Source organism: Cryptotermes secundus, unplaced genomic scaffold, assembly GCF_002891405.2.
Source record: "Cryptotermes secundus unplaced genomic scaffold, Csec_1.0 scaffold298, whole genome shotgun sequence".
Classification (NCBI taxonomy): domain Eukaryota; kingdom Metazoa; phylum Arthropoda; class Insecta; order Blattodea; family Kalotermitidae; genus Cryptotermes; species Cryptotermes secundus.
The window spans coordinates 156,772-174,710 of NW_019741976.1; positions in this window are offsets into that span (position 1 = coordinate 156,772).

A 17,939-nucleotide genomic window follows, 5' to 3' on the forward strand; every position below is an offset into this window, starting at 1 on the left:
ATTGCAGCTGAAAGCTGATGACGGAAAAACCGAGCCGTTATAAAATTTGTGATATTCCGTCAACCATAAATGTAAGAACCATGAGTATATGTGGTTGCAGTACTTGTATTCAAATATTGGATGCAAGTTTTCAAGAACACACCCCTATGGAGAAAAGCGGCTAAGAGAGAGAGAGAGAGAGAAAAGTGCGTACGCAGCTGGACAATGCAAGTGGCAATATGTCACATCTAACATTCAGCGGTTTGCTTCATGCTTTATACGACAAGAAGCGGAGAGGTTCTGGTGCGGACACCCACCATCAATCTTCGCCTACACCCCTCCCTTTTAGTCCCCTCTGCACGCTCACAACCGCCCCAAATGTTCTTCAAACCTACCCTCCCCCCGGACATCTATCAGAATGTTTAAAAAATTACCGTGTCATCCGTCTTTCTTTTTTGCAAACGTATTGAATACAAAAATTACATATTCACCATTTCATAACATTTGTAGAGAGCTGTACCGAACCCAGACATATCAGCGTAACCAATTCTGAAAAAGAAAATGTATCCTTGCTCGTCTTTGCTCCTCTCATAATAAAACAAATAGGTCCATTTGCTACACTTCGACAGCTCACTTCTATGGACTGGGTTAAAACATTATATGAGAAAGCTGGACCCTACCCAGTGAGATGTGCCACTTTACTGACTATCGTATGAAGTTATTAAATGTACTCTAACGCGATGCAATCTGAGTTAGTTCTTTAATTGTTTATGAGTAGACAGACTTATCTTCCATTTATAATAAAGTAACATACAGCACGTTATCGTGGATTGGTGTATTGCTGATGTTATAATTAATTTAATTGTCACAACTTGCAACTTTCACATGTTTCATTTCTTGTGGACTATAATTCATTCCAATTAAATTCTTAATTATTTGTTTGCTAACAAAAAGCCCAGTGCTCAGTAAGCATGTGTAAAGGGATTAAACAAAACAAACAAGATACAAAACAAGGAAATTTAAATAATAATAATAATAATTCTATATGATTATTTTTTTTATTATTATTTTGTAATCTACGGTGTTTCTCGAGTATCTGTTCTAGGGACTCCGATTTTCGTTATATTTATTAATGACTATAGATAATGACTATAGATATCTGCTGTCTGCTCATAACATAAAAACTTAACGTGCCACTAATTCTCTTATAGGCTGTAATCTACTGAAGCATGATATTGGTATATACGAGGTTAGTACACTTACAAGTATATGAAATTCAGTATTAAAGTTATAGGTTTCTCAAGGAAAGCTAGCAGTTTGGAGAAGGAGTCTGTCTTCTGGGATAACATATTTATCTACCAATATGTACTTTGTCAGTCCTCTATATCACATACTGACTAAATTAAAGGCCTGGAAGTATTTATGAATTTTATTTCTTTAAATCTCTGTCAACTATATAATTTTATTAGCGAATTAAGTTGTAGTTTGCAGCGTAACCTTTACCTTCTAATCCCTTGAATGTATGAATATGTTACATTTCACACCAGTTATTTCTAAATTTGAATACGAATCTGTTGATTGGAATTCTTTTACATCTATTTACGCCAATAAACTTGAAAGCATCCAGAGGAACTTCGCAGCCATTTGTCTGAATCGTTCCTATTTCCAAGTGCGTAACAGTTATATAGTGTGCTTGTATTTTAGAACAGTTAGAATTACACGCCTTACGTAAGAAGAGTTGTCACGTCCGTGTACTCTTCTTTCTTTAAAGTTTGCCTTTGCTATAATTCTCTCCGTCTCGTTTGAAAACTGTCTGTTGGTCTTCGGGTCTGCAGCCACCTGCTCACGCTGGGTCCTCGCTAGCGGATTTATATACCCTGAAAATGGAGGCGATGCATTTCTCCGAAACATCAGTTTACACAATATCTATACGGCGCCACATCCCAGAAGACGGCATTCTTTACATTTTCATACTTGGGCAATCAGAGTTTTGTCAACTTTCGATGTTCGCCATGGCGCAAAATTTAGGCTCACAGCCAGCTGTGTTTCTGTTGTAAATGTCTGCAGATGTAGTGACATATTGAAGAGAGAGCTGATTTTGTTAGCTGATAATATTAAATCTCTTAATAACACAGTTTGTTCATGACATCTAGTTTATGTTCTTGCATTTTCTCATCTTTGTCTCTGACGTTTACATCTTTGGTATTAATGCTTTTTTTCCTTCAGTACTTGCTTGTACGAGAAATTGGAATTTTAGCTGTTGCCAAGCATTTTAATAAATTATTATTGTTATAATTATTAGAGACAAACTATATCCTGTGAATATTATTGTTTATGTAACATTGTTGAGAACGTGAACGGTGTATGGTTTGTACACCACAGGGCATATTAAGCTGATCGAAAGCAAACAAAGGGGTTAGACCCAGTGGAACGGTATTAGAAACAAACAGTGTTTAGGTCGATAATCAATTCGTACAGATATTCACTTCATACATTGCCTTCGGTAAGAGAATTATCCGAAGTGTATACATAAAACATTCCCCATAATTACGTCATGTGCAGAAGACAGTCTGGAATGTCTAGGCACGTCATTTAAATAAAATTCTGCATACTAAGGCGGGAAGTTCTTTCATGAATTTCCTTTCAGAGAAAATAATATAGGCCTAGTTTATTTTACCAACTTTTTCCTCAATGATAGCATAACACAGCTGGGCTGTGTGCAGACTTTTGCTTGGTAAATGTCACTTCCAAATTGCTCAGAACTCTAATATATGCAGATATTGGGTTTTCGGACTTTATCCATCGTCCTGGTTTTAAGATAACTAAGAAAAACACGACGTTTCGGAAACTGGATCTGTTTCCGTCCTCAGGTGAGGGAAAACACCTATTCTGTTGGGTCCCTTAGAAAGAGCTAGCCTCAGTCACTGGATTGAGTGATTGAGGCTAGCTCCTTCTAGTTTAAATATAAGCCAACAATGTAAACGTTAATTAATCAATTATGACCTCCTCTTCCTCCTTCTACACTATTACTACTGCTACGGGTGTTAGTGCTGCCATCACTATTGCTACTGCTAGTACTGACATTAAGGGTTCGGCCACACAGAGCGCTACGTACGCTATGTTCCCTATGTTAGCTGCGTCGCAGAGTGTACACAGCGTACGTAGCGTACGTAGCGAACATAGCGTAGCGCTCTGTGTGGCAGAACCTTAATAGTAATTGTGGTGATTGAATGAGAATGTAGTAATTCAATTCTTTTTTATTTATGTGCTGAGTCAAGAGCTACAAAGCCAATAATAATAATGATAATTCAATACAGTTCAGTTCCTTATTTATATACATGCTCACTCATAAAACAAACACGAGCAAAGAAGGAAACAAACACATACATACAAAGAAGACAAGAGCTCAGACAATAATGAAAATTCTATAATTACAATGATGATGATGATGATGATGATGATACCACTCTCTCATATGCTGCACTTATTTACTGCGTCTATTTGGGTTGAGTTACTGATTGGGTATCTGTCGGTATTTAATTTATGAAAAAATATTGGGGAAAAACAGTATTTACATTAAAATGTTGAAAATTTATTGTCAGTAGTGGGGCTACATTTATTACACATGAACGTCTCAGCGGTTTTCCCAGGCACGATGGGACTGTGGAGACCTGTACAGATATTGTAAGATTTTCGTTCATCTCACAGAGCTTGTGAGAAACACGCAGATGTTTGCAATGTCCTCTTTTTGATGCAGCAACCCTCGCCCCACTACAATATATAATATAGCTGTGTTTCTCTGCGGGGTGTTCCTACAGTAAGTCTAATTAATAACCACGTTGTAGGTTGGCGAGGGGTTAGGACGTGGTGTGACGCCGAATAGTTTTATGATTCAAACATGGGCGTGTGCTTTTGCAATAATCTTCAGAGCCGGCACTTTCACTATCGCGTGGAGTACAATGGTCATGCTAATCATTATGGATACTGCCGGATTGAAATCTGTCAACGTCGAGCACGCGGAAGTCTAACGGAGGGCCCAATATTCGTCTTCAGTTTCAGCGTAGGGGTTTGGGCTTCTAGCGTGGGAAGTAAATTTCATCTCCTGGTTGCGAGCAACCTAATTAACGAAACCGCTGGAAAGATCTTGCTTTGAGGAGGTCAATGTTATGAAGTGTTGTCATTGTTATTGATTTCGCCTTGATGTCGTCAGATGTTTCAAGTAAACTGAAACTATATTTGAATATTTATATTCGCGGGCTATCATGTGTTACCTGTCGTAACAATAAAACAGTATGCCCCTTCTTATCAAATTTGGTTTAATAATTTTCATCCTAAGATTTTATTAAAATAAACTTCCTGGTACTACACGTACATTTTCATGTAAGTGTATCATTTCCATTGCTGAAAAACGTTTCAGTCTGTTTTCATATTTGAGAGTTTCCTTTCACTGTTGGTATCGAAGATGAAAATCTTAATACGATAATAAGTATAACTGCTTTAATGTTAATTGCATTTTTGGATGGTACATTTGTTGAGACTCAAAATATCTTTATACCAACACGTCTCATTATGGACCACCACATCAATTGAAAGATACTGAGATAGTTGCTGATAGTCTGACAGCCATCCACGATGCGTTGGTGAAGTGTCTGTTTGCTGTCAAAAGGAGCCGCATACATTGTGGATTTTAGGTGTCCCTACAGGTAAAAATTCATAGGATTCAAATTTGATGAGCATGGAGGCCGCATTTGTGCCCTGTCCGCCAGTGGTACATCTTCCAGTAGCTTTGCTAGGCCATGTAAGAAGGAATATCGCTAGTGGTTGCCTGTAAACCAATGTGGCAAAACTTGTAGGCCTGCCAGAAGTCACCAAGTTGATAACAGCAATTAAATAAGTCACCAAAATGTTATTTCAGCTCTAACTCGCGTTTTGGGACACATGCTGAACTAGACAGTTTGTCTTTTTTTGGTATGTAGAACTCATATCCCAAGTTTGTCAGCACCTTCCAGTTGCTCCTTGTGTAGACAGATGTGCAGGTAGGTATATAGATGGATGGAGTAGATAGATAGATATAGATAAATTTGGCGCTAAATAAATTTTTTGAAACAGAAGGCAGGTACAAGGACGATTGATACACACTGAGTTCTGTGTGTGGAATCATTTACTGCAGTACTTTTTACAGCTAGGTAACAGTTATCGCTAAAATTTCCTTTGCAGTCTCCCGGCTACTAGGTTCATTGGTTCGAAACTCGAGACGTTATGGCAAAATAATTCATTATTGATCCATAAGTTACTCGCAGGGCAAGGAAGCTGCATAGTGCGGAAAGCCGGATAGTACGTTAATGTGTTACGGACAGATCTGATGGAGAGACTGTAGTGACTGCACCGTCACGTTGCTGGAGGCAATGAGGGTGGACAAAGGAACCCTTACTCATTGTAGCCCCTCTCGGCATTCCTTATGCAGTGTAGCTCAGACGCACTGTCTTACCGAGCCCAACCGTCAAGCGATTTATTAACATTCCTTGTGAACGTCTTCTGTCAGTAGACCATACTACTGTATTACAGTACATATTGAAAACATTCATACTATCAGCATCAAATTGCAGCTCATTTCATTACGTAGGCCTGGACAGGTTAGTGCAATCAACATTGCACATATGAATCACGTAGCACTTACATGTTTGTTAGAACACATAAGGAGCTCCGGAAATAATGCCGGAAGTTTATAATTTTATTTGCTTTCATTAAGTGATATAACCCGAGGAAATTATGAGAATAGTATTTCTAGATAAAACTCTTTTAAAATGGATCTCCATGAGACCCATTAGAAAATTAAATTTTACTTAACAGAATACAATTCAATTATTACAGTTAGAGAGAAGCATTTCATGTTCCAACAGTGTAAAGCTAAATTCAGATATCTTCATTTCTTTCTCTTTGTATTTCGTTTCTTCCTTCTCTGCATGCTACTCTTTGTTTTTTTTCTCCTACTCTATTATTCTTGTTTCTTTACGTTTTGCTTTATTGAAGGTCCCATTTGAGGCAGGAATATTCCTTCTAGGATAAATGTCTGGAAGCAAAGTAAGAAATAAATTATAATTAAAGAAGAGAATCTGGGTTCTCCCAAATACGTCACAGGCGTCCTAACGCTCAGCTGCACCTTGCGGTGTGCAGCTGGCTACGGTCAGTTTGTGAGGGACGGACATATAACTCGGAGAAGGTGGACAGAAGAGACATAGAAAATTTTGGCAAGGGAACCATTAAACCAGGACTATGATGACGGTTCCGAATTTATACCTGCTTATGTTTTAAAAAAGGTATATAATTTTTCCATTCGTGAACAGAAATTAAAAAGTGCGAATGAAAATATTTTTACTTACCTTGGAATGGTGATCCATCCAGTCTAAGCAAGTTTAGCGTAAAAAATAAAATTATTTATGTGGCCCTTCATGATTCGGTCCTTTGGTCCCATCTCCAGAGGCTGACAGTAATATCCTTAGCAATTGTAAATATACCCCCAAGGGCTGAAACATGGAAGGCCATATAAATAATTGGACAAACTGGTTCACACTGGATGACTTGTTAATCAGATATCAGTACAACTGTAACGACCAAGATGTCTCGTGTAAAAATATTTTTTACTCAGGTCGGATGTAAGTATGCAGCCTTTTTTCCCCTTTTGAGGTCTGTTCCGGCGTTCGGTATGTATTCATTCTTATGAACGCTTACGGTTGACGGATCCTGACGCGGTTTTATCCGAGGGAGAGGCCATGTAGTTCGGCGGCGAATTTAATTTCTTTAGCCTAGTTATAATGCTTCATCAGATATTGTAACGGAAATGCAGGTATGTCTCGTCGTATTGCAGTTTGTAAGCAAGTGACCGAAAGGATCTGCTCATTTCGTTTGCAAGACTGTCATCATGCACACAGTCATCACAGTGAAGCGTGTGTCTCTTATGAGCGTCTTGTTGGTATCGTTGTCAGCATTCGTGGAATAAACAGTGCAAATGTGGGTTTATCTTTTAAGACGCGACGTTCAGATCGAGAGGTTAGAACACTTAACTTACATTACCTTGGTGGAAATGATTGAAAGACAGATGGATGGACGACAGACAATACGTGTATTTCGGTAATGATTTCCTGGAGAAGGAAAAGCTTCCTTCACTATTCTGAAACTTTTTATGAGAGAGAGAGAGAGAAACTTCTTAGAAATTGAACACAGAATAATATTTTTGCTTGTAAGTTATTGTCTTTCACTTGCAAGAAAACACTTCTGAAGACTTCCTGGTTTAAGAAGCTAAGGGACTGCCATGTAGCATCATGTCCCGTATTGGTAGACTCCATGTAAGTGGGCGGTGACCCGCGTGATGGGCACATCCATGTTCTGTGTTACTGTTCAGTTAAATTTCCAGGATATTAATACCAATTTCCCTGATTATGTGGCATAGTTGATGACGTCACATGACATGCTATCACTTGGTCACGCTGTACATTACTCCTCTATGTTCACTGAGTGAGTGTGTGTGTGGGGTGAGTCGCGTTTATCCGAAGGAGGGATTGCCTGCCTATAGGATTAGTCTACGGAAACTGGCGATGTGTCTTCATCACTACTGTCACTCCACATTGTTCTCTAATTCATCCCATTGATCTTGTTAGAAGAAAGGGAAGAGAGGGAGGGAAGTAGGTGGAGGATTTAATACATGGGATTTTATGGGATGGTGGAGTAAAGGCGTTCGATAAAGTACTTCCCTCCCTCGCCTTCTTCATAGTCTGCTTCCTTCTTCAACATTTTATTTTATTTTTCTGTCTTTTTCTCTCTTTTTTTTTTCTTACTCTTCCTCTTGCCATTGCAACTCTTATGTTCAGAGGCGACGTGGAGGGATTTATTTCCGATGCCTGGTGACGGAACCAACTGGGGCGATGCTTCTGGAAGGAGTTAGAGGTGTCTTTTCTTCGAACTCCCTGCCACCGCGTTAGGCACAACTACCTATCACGATATATCTGAGCCTCAATAGGCCTACAGGGTTTCCCAGTACTTGGGCTCACTAGCGGCCATAGTGCAAACATAAACTACACCGTACTGGCATGCTACATGCATTATCAGCATGATCTGAGAGCTTACAATCTGTCAGTATTTGGTTATTGAATATTTTTATATTAATAATTATACTCGACGAATTTGCTGTTAGCCACTTATTCGATAAACCTGAATAAGGGAGACCACTTAAGGGATACAGACATACGTGAGAGGACAACATTAACATTAATCTTACAGAGGTGTTGTGTGAAGGTTACAAACTATGGACAGCTTTGGGTTCAGAGACTGCGATGTGGCGCTGGCATCGTGTAGTTTGGGTTGTGGCAACGAACTTCCGAAGGAAAGAAGCTTACTGCAATGAAGATTCTGCTAAAATAAATTAATGCGATTCGATGTAAGAGATGTAATCGTCAGCTTACCTAGGACGATCAAGTGCTGAATATAATAGACTTGAACAGAATATGATCTCCTCAGGTTTTCAGCGAATATCTATTCGTAACAACGAAGTAAAAGTAAAGCTATCCCTGTACCAGGCCGTGAAGGCCCATAGGGTTGTGAGACGTTGAGGGTCCCACATTATCTAGACAGTCGGCTCAAAGATGGCGGTAAGGTTGTCAGCCTTACGAGCCGGCCGCCCTTCACCCCAAGGATGGTTCCTGGTACTCATTTCTGTTAGATGCAGATTCGATCCCAGGGCGATAGTGCGGCTGGAAGGATTAGGTCAATTGAGAAAATCCAGTGACCTCATCGGGATCTGAACCCGCGACCTTCCGGCTTGTAGCATAGCCCCTCAACCAACTATACTACTGCGTGCCCCCCGTAACAAGGAAGGTAAATAATAATAATAATTATAACAATAATTCTGTTATTTATATATCCATTCATTTATTTACCTGCTGATTGAACATTATTTTTCTCTGCTATGGAGCCATTACGAATATGAAAGGTAACAATCAATACAATCAATATCAGTTAATATAATCCGTATATATGCAATACGTTAAAGCTTTTCTTCAGTCATTATTCTCGTGATACACATGTTCGGTAAGCTAACAAGTAGTTGCGAATAGGACCAGAAAATTGCAGGCAACATTTTCTATTCATTTGTATGTTAGTTGTAAGGTGGTGGCAGAAGACTGCTGATTTAATAGCAGTTACGAATAGTAACAAAAGATTACAGGAATTACTGGCTATGAAATATAGCACACGTGTCTAATAATTCTCATTCCATGTATTTTTCTCTCAGGTTAATGCTTGGCGGGAAGCGTCCAAAAATGTATTTAGGTCCCTCAGTAATATGGGCTTAGCAGCAATGTTCGAGTGAACTAGAGGACAGAAAACTCGGATCGTGTAATTGAAATTGATATATGTTAAACGAATGAAAATATGTCTGTAAAGTTTATGTAGGCGAGTAAGTGACGTGGCTCCCAAAAATGAATTAGTGTAAATTAAACGCACACTCGTAAATACCATAGATTGTATTTCATTAACGTTAGTCATAGGTATTTGTACGGTATAAGTAAAGAATCAATTAGGCCCTTAAATTGAGTTAGTATAATATTAGACATCGTAATGCTAGTATTACGTATGAGTGTGCTACATATGTATGTGCCGTATACATCTGTCAGGATTTATCAGTTTGGAAGTTCGGAAGGTATATGTGAAAATTCGTTTAAGCCATTAAAGTGACACTTAAGGTATTTTATTCTAAGCCACGGTCGACATGATGGCACTGTTAGGTATTTTGCATTTCTTTCCGAAACACATGGACATTCTTTATACCTACAGTTAAAGAAACACGGTTTAATTGCGTAACCAGGGGAATTGGTAATGTTAATGTAACATGTTATTGGGTAAATGACAGAAATTATGTAAACGTGATATAGAATCATTCAGAGCTATGCATCTTCATCTTTACTTTGTGAAAGTGAGCAGATCGTGTATAAAATAGCATATATTTGAAATTTTATCCAAAATAGAGAAAATTTCTTTATTTTCGATATACGAGTAACTACATTGTAGCTTTGTTATAGTTGTTGTTTTTGTTGTTCTTCTGCTGCTGCTGTCGTCGTCATTGTTGTTGTGTTTGTTGTTGTCATTGTCATTATTTTGACGATGATTATCATTATTATTATTATTATTACCATAATTCTCTTTGTTTTGACACACTAATACAGGGTATTCTCTCCATGAACCTGTGCTAGATTTTGTTTTGCTAGGTTCATCACATAACAGCATCGCGGTAAATATGAGTACATTTGAAATTAAAATGTTGCTTTTTGCAGTCCCCCGCTGAAGATGTTATTAGAATGGCCCAGTCCCATGCTGGGGTGTTTAGCATGGGCGATACCCAAATACAGGTGACCATCTTTGCCTATCACATCTGCAGTGATCCTCCCTTTTAGTTCGTCTAAGTTAGCCATCCGTTCAGTACACCTATACGCAACACTTTCGACATAATTCCAAAAGAAAACATCGGCGATCAAATTTAATCATCTTGGAGACCAAGTGCCCTGACAGGGGCAGATGGCCGGAGATGAGGACTCGTCACTTGGCCTCCTAAATCATCAATCAGCCCCACTACGTTTGGTCGTGGAGTGTCTCAAGTATAGTTTATGGGTGTAATGGGCAAGTGGCCAACCCGACAGTGTATCACTGCAGTTGTTGGCAGCACTAAGTTCCGAGATCGTCTGGATGTCTCTTTTGCCACGAAAGGAATGCGTGTGAAAATTTGCTGACAGAAACTTTTTGAGACAAATTTTATTTTCATGAATTGTTTCATTTTTATGAGTAAGGGTGAAGAAAATACAATCTTACATAACCCTGAAGTGACTTTCTGTACATTCTGTATTTGTGACATTGTATTGATGGTCTTCCTGTTGCACTGGTATACCCTTCACTTTCACGTTACACCCTCACTGTACTTTGATTGACAGCTCTAATAATTTCATAAGTTTTCAGCTTCTTTCTTTAATAAAGTTGTATCGGTATAGAAAAGTTCCAGAATATACCGGGTTCACTTTCTGTCTCGAAGTATAATATCAGGTTTATTCCGTGGTATAGTTCTGTCATGATTTGTTGGTTCCATATCATAGTGACTGATTGTTATAACTTTGTTACGAGGGGGCGCTCTAAAGTTTTTGGCTTTATAAAGAAAACAGCAATCTACGAGTTTGAAAAAATGTATGTACTCTACATCCTCCCCCCCCCCCGGCNCCCCCCCGAGCTCCACACACTTATGACTTCGTTATTCTAACTTCCTTAAACCACCCAAGAAGAAGTCTTTTGGTTGCGCTGCTGCAAACCACCCGTCCTCAGCTAATGTGGCCTCCTGAATGCTCGAAAATTTTCTTCCTTTCAGGTGTTTCTTGAGGTTAGGAAATAGTAGTGCGAAGAGGCCAAATCAGGCGAGTAAGCCGGATGTTTCAAAATTTCAAAGTGAAGGTCTACCAAATTCTGATGAGTAATGACCGCCTTGTGAGGAGCAGCGCTGTTTTCAAGAAACAAGATTCCTTTCGCAAATATCCTTCGACGTTTGGAGACCAGTTGCTACTTCACTTTGTCGAGAAGTGCAACGTAGTACTTTGCCGTAATGATTGCAACCCTTTTCCGGGTAGTCTACAAGCAAAATTTCATTTTTGTCCCAGAAGACAGACGCTAACACCTTGTTTGATGACTATTGTGTCTTGAACTCCTTTGAACGTAAGGAACTACTGTATCTCCTTTCCTTGGATTGTTCCTTGGTCTCTGGATCATACGTGCTATATGTGGATCCAAGTTTCATCCATAGTTACGAAACGGTTCAATATCCCACAGGATTCCGCCGAAATCGGTCCAAAATGGCTTGTGAAGTAAGCACTCGATCACGCTTCTGATCAGCATTGAGACATTTGGGAACCCATTTGCCATTTGGCTGAGAGCTTTCTCATGTCTAAAATCTCGTGAACAATATAGCCTACACTTTCTCGGGATATCTCCAGGGTCTATGTTATCTTTTTAGCGGATATTCGATATTCTTCGATCGTTGAGGATCATGGAATCAGTGGCATCCACGTTTTCTTGAATTGTCACTTGAGTTGGTCTCCCAAAACGTCCTTCATCTTCAGTGCTCAAATATCCTGCTCTAAACCCAGCAATCCAATTCTTCACTGTGAAGGAGAAAGGACGCTTATCACCTAATGTAACCGACATATCATCGTAAATTCTTTGGTACTTTTTTGCAGTGAAATCTCCGTTGTTTTGCGCCATTTTCACTTCAGATCTGCAAGAACATTAAATAATCAGACAACAATTATGAAATTTAGGTCAGACATATACAAACTAATAAACTTTGTTGTGATAAAATTATTATTAGTATAAAATAGGTGAAATGGGAAAAGCCAAAGACTTATCAGCACCCCTACCTAGTATAAGTTCTAAAAAAGTGGAGAACACAGTATTCGGAAATGTCGGAAAACAATAACGTCGGGTACCGATTAAAATACTGTCACGTGTAGGGGTTTGCACATGGCTTATAAGTCGGGGTTTGGATTGAATGATTCGATTTATTGCACTGTATACATTCACAACTCGGGACTGCAGGTGATACAGCTCTGTCACTGATCTACACGCTATGCAGTTCACCGTTACATATGCACTCGGATTCTCAGCCTTCCCTAGCCGTATCCTGACAACGGATCTATAGCAGTCTCACTGTAACTTCAAATCACACTTGAAGTCTTCTTTTCACAACCCAATTCTCTTCTTGCCATTGTTCGGCAGCTGCCAATTCCGAAGATTCAACTCGATTACTCTTCTATGCTTTATAACCACTTCGCACGGACCACGCAGAGAACGCAGACTATGATTTTAATGAGGCGTGTTTACTGAATCGTTGCGTAGCAATAGATGTCCTATTCTTGCGCGCGTTGTCTCGCGTGGGAATTTGTTTACAGAGCCGTTGCCTAGCGATGGGTACACACACGTCACAATATAAAACCAAGATGACAGAATAAAATTAAAATGCATGTGATAGGCACAAGTAATACCACAGTGCTAAGAGACAGGATTACACATGTGCAAAACTGTCGCCTCTTGTCACTTTCAGTGGAACTCAAGCCGCGAAATGTGAAGCAAGTGCCCTGTGTGACGTCATCTTCGAACCGAGGCGCGATGTAAGCGCGGCCGGTAGTCGGTACTTGCTTGAACACGCCCGGAAGACTTCATCGTCCTGTATGTTAGCGCTTCTCGCTTCTCAGGTGTTTCTGGATGCCCGGATGTGGTGCGGATGGCGGGAGATGCGGATACGGGATGTCCAACTGTAGCATTATTACGGCCTTCAGCACGGCAGCCACTACATCTGCTGTTACTAGCACCATTACTCTTACTGAGGGGTTCTTCTTTTGTTTCATAAAATAAATAGAGAATGGTTTAAAAGAAAAACGATTTTCTATAAATTATGAATGATATTAACTGCTGAAGGATGTGATATTAGCAATGAGAATGACACTGTAACTTATTGTGAATTATGAAATTATCTTTGCCATAAGTTTCCTGTATCTCAGAACACTTCAGGAAGAACAATGCTAGGATATTAAACCGGTTGTACAATATCTTTCATTCTGGAACTTTACATTCTTGTGTGATTGCATTCTTTTTGTAGTGTATATTTTTACGCCCATATGGATCTGTCGTCTGACAGATTACTGTTGAATGAGTGAATGAATGAATGAAATTGATTGGCATGAGTGCTATTGTTCTTCTCGTATTAAATAGGATCTATAGAAATCTTACGCAGATCCTCTTATAAAGAAGACAAAGTTGCAGCATACAATTATCGTTAACAAATAATTCTTCCAAAAGTAATGAATATATACTTACACTGACTCTTTATCGCCATTATTGCAGAATTATTACCACACTTTCGTTGTTTCTTGAGTTATGAGTGGAGTGGCTGACGGACAGCTGAAGCCTCAGCTTGCTCCATTCCCACCGATATGCGCCCCAGTTTTGTACATCTCCCTCTTTCACGGATGAGGCTAAACGTATCTGGTGATACAAGGGCATCGAGCGCCTTCAGTTTCAGGATTTGCTCATGGAGGGAAACTGAGAATAAGAAGAAAAAGTAGTCACAGACAGCCGAAAAAGGGTGATTATTCAGATATTAATGTATACTTGAGGCTAACAACCCATCACCATAAAAGTAATGGAGTTACAAATTGTCACAGACGGTCTTCGAAAGCAGTAAACCGGATTCCGTAAAAGCTGGAAATTGTATTGTCAACTTAGTAACCAGAATAGCCAAACTTCCGTAATTTTCACCTTAATGAAGAAGACTTCTACCTGAAAGATAGTATTTTTCATGTAATTTCGAGAAAATATAGTGCATCCTTAATTGTATATTCTTTTTGTGGGCGTCGTTACGATATCCCTCGAAGTAGAAAGATTTTGATGTCAATATATTCTTCAATTTTCTCTGAATATATGCCTTAAATTTCTGGCAAAGGAACAAGTTCTTAACCTAATTAAAGTGCTTTCTTCCCCCAATTTCTTCTTCATCTGCAATCAGAACTTGATCTGTGTAATGACAAGAAATAACATTATATGTAAGAAGTATGTTCTAGCGTCCTGGAGTTTCCGGTCACTCACACCACCGTGCACTTTTTGAACGGGTTTAGATTGATGAGGGTGAGACCGGATATTTCACTGTCGGGGTGACATGGAGAAACGAGGTTTGGTACCTCACGTGGGGGGACAATATATCCACAGCTACAGTGGGCTAGACGACAGAACATGGTAGTTTGTACTGTAGCACTTTGGGCTTGATGTTCGTCATTTCCCGCCATCCCTTTAAACTTGTGTCATCCAGTAAGAAAGGGCCGACTGCTGCAGCGAAAGGGATGCACGACAGGAACAGAGATAAATAACATAAATGAAATATAATCATCGTAAAAAAATCTTGAAGTGATGGTCCAGTGGAAAATAATTATTTTAAAATATTATCATCATATTTGCAAGTTATTAGCGGCTTTCCTTAGAATACGTAGGCACGTGTATATACTAACAGGCAATGTGTGATGAGATTAACGACGGTAATGAGGCATCTTGTCCAGAGTGAAGAAAAATTTGTTATCTAATTTTAAAGAATTACTAACGATTATCTTATAGAGATATGTTAACTGTTATTCGGTACTCAAATTTTTATATACTGAAGCAAAAACATATTAGCTACTATATATTTAGACATTTCAAAATTGCTTTTTACATTACGAAAATTTCACAGCATTAATATTCTATCCTTATAGTTCGATTTTTAGAGAGAGACATGTATAGTCCACGTGAAAGAAACCACATACGTTGGAGAATAAAGGGAGGTGATTCTGACTTATACACGTGCAGCAACTAGAATGACAAAAGTGGGTATTTGTAATTTGGTACGAAATGGAATGGTGCAAAATTACTTCTTTACAGATTGAATCCATTGAATGAGTGATGGACTCTTTCTATATTTAATGACGCCACGATATGGAGTCCAGAAATAATTCATCAAAGAGTATTTAAAGCAAGAATCTTCGTAATTAAAATTATACTGAATTATATTTCCGATACTTATTGAATCATTTGATCTAGATCATGGAAAGACAAGAATTCAGTCATCCATCCGACCATATATTTGAGTATGTGTTTTGTATATTTACCTATTTTATATAGTATTTCTCATATAAATAAATATCGCCGTGTTAGGAGGCCCGACCAAAATTCTTATTGTTTTCATGTTAAATCATTGTTAATCGAATTTCCGTTTCCTGTATTTATAACCGTTTGGTTAACTTATGCATGTAGTTAATTAGGAATGTCGTTGAAAAAATTACATGTATTCCATGGAATATCCTTTGAAATTAGCGTTAAAGTGTAATCGAGAGCCAGGATAGCTCAGTCTATATGTCGACGGGCCACGAGCTGAACAGGATGGGTTCGATTCCCTGCAGGGGTAAGAGATTTTAAGACCATGAGCGTTTATTCCCAAGCAGGAGCCTAACATCGCAACTTTTCATTGGTGTAGTAATTAGTAATATACACGGTGGCAAATCCCAGAAGACTGCTTTCTTCATGTTTTATCTTGTTTCAAAGAAGAATTAAGAGAATGACGAGATATGCAATGCGCACTGTGGAATGAAAAATATAAAATTCTGCAGTCGGAAAACTTGAAGGTAAGAGACCATTTCGGAAACCAAGCTGTAGATGAAAAGATCAACTTGTAATGCATATTGGAGAAATTATTTGTAAGTGTATGTACCAGATTGAATTGGCACAAGGTAGGGTCAAGTGATGGGCCTTTTTGACATGTCGGATTCCATAAAAGCAGAGAATATTTTGACAACACGATTAGCTATTATCTTTTCATGGAAGATTCTGTATCAAGTAGTTGGTCTCATCGGACTGAAATTAAGTAACCTAAATCTTTTATGTATCATATAACAATATCGTATTCCTATAATATATTCCGACTTTAAGGACCTTGATGAATTTAAAAACGGCAGAGTTATCCATGTACTTATCTAATTAAGCACAATACCGTGAAAACGTACAGGGGAGTGGATGTATATATCCACGTTTTCTTGACCTCGGCACTAGTTGGAGCTGAGTGATCTAAAAGTTAGTGACGATGTTATATTAATACAGTTATTAATATTTTGGACACTGCTCGCCGCCCTGTTTTAAATAAAAACAGTGAATGTGGAACTATTGACTTTTAGGCAGAGAAAACAGGACGACGTATAATGCCTAAAAAGTTAATAAACGTGTACTTGATGAAGGACTGATCTATTACTCTAGCAGGACCGTGTATTTCTATTTTGTTTTGTCAAAGACTTCCCATTGTTATTGAAGTTGCTTGAAGAAGACAGTGACGGTCCTTGAGCCTTTTCATTTCTTGCATTTCCTTCCTTAGCTCGTTTCTGGCTTTCTCTCATATAACTCCTTCCTTTCATCCAGGAGTTTAATTTCCGGTGCGATGTCCAGTGAGCTGGGAGATAAATTAATGAACCGTCTCCTGCTGGTATGACACCCACACTTAATGAGTTGCCCTCGCCCTGAGTTGTAAAGCGACAGCCAATTCGATCGCTTCCAGTTGAAGCTTGTCTTGGAGACTCACTTCTTTTGTTTCTTTTTCAGCGCAATGTTTTTTTTTTTTTGCAATTTATATTTCATTTGACGAAAATATTGTCACGTATCCAGGTAACGCCACAAGAAATTAATTGTTTCCGGATTAGACGAATTTGTTTATTGGATAAGTCGTTTACAATTACAATTGCAATTACAATCACTTAGAAATAATGTCTTCCATGCGGTGCCACCTGGCTAGTCTGTCGTCTTCTGGTTCTTACCTGAGCTGGTTTCTTCTGCTCTCAGCTCCGTTCGCCTCTGATCTGTTCTAACCTCTTCTCAATTCTCCTCTGAACTGTTCTGACATGGTCTCATTTCTCTCTGTTCTCTGTGTCTCAACTCTGACCTCTCTTAGTCTGTTATAACTGACAGTCGGACGACCTAGAAAACACCTTGTTCAGGAGTCCCGTTTCAAAAGTTCTATGCACCAGTAGTTAAATGTATTTGTTGCCGTGGGAACTTCACTAGATCTGGTTTTGCACTTTCGTGGTAACGTCTCTTATGTACTCGTATGCGTTGCATGCATATGTAGTAACAATATAATGGGACAGTCTACACAACAATACTTATGAAAAAGACAAAATAGACACTACTGTATCAATATTTTGTCATCTTCAGGTGTACAAGAATACTGGTACTGGTTCTTGAATTGCGCCATCTTTCAATATGGATCTATATTTTGTTTGTATGAATTTTTATACTGCTAATAATAAAACAAATGTTGACACAGTAGTGTCTACTTCGTCTTTCTGAGAATTATTGTTGTGTAAGATTTGAGG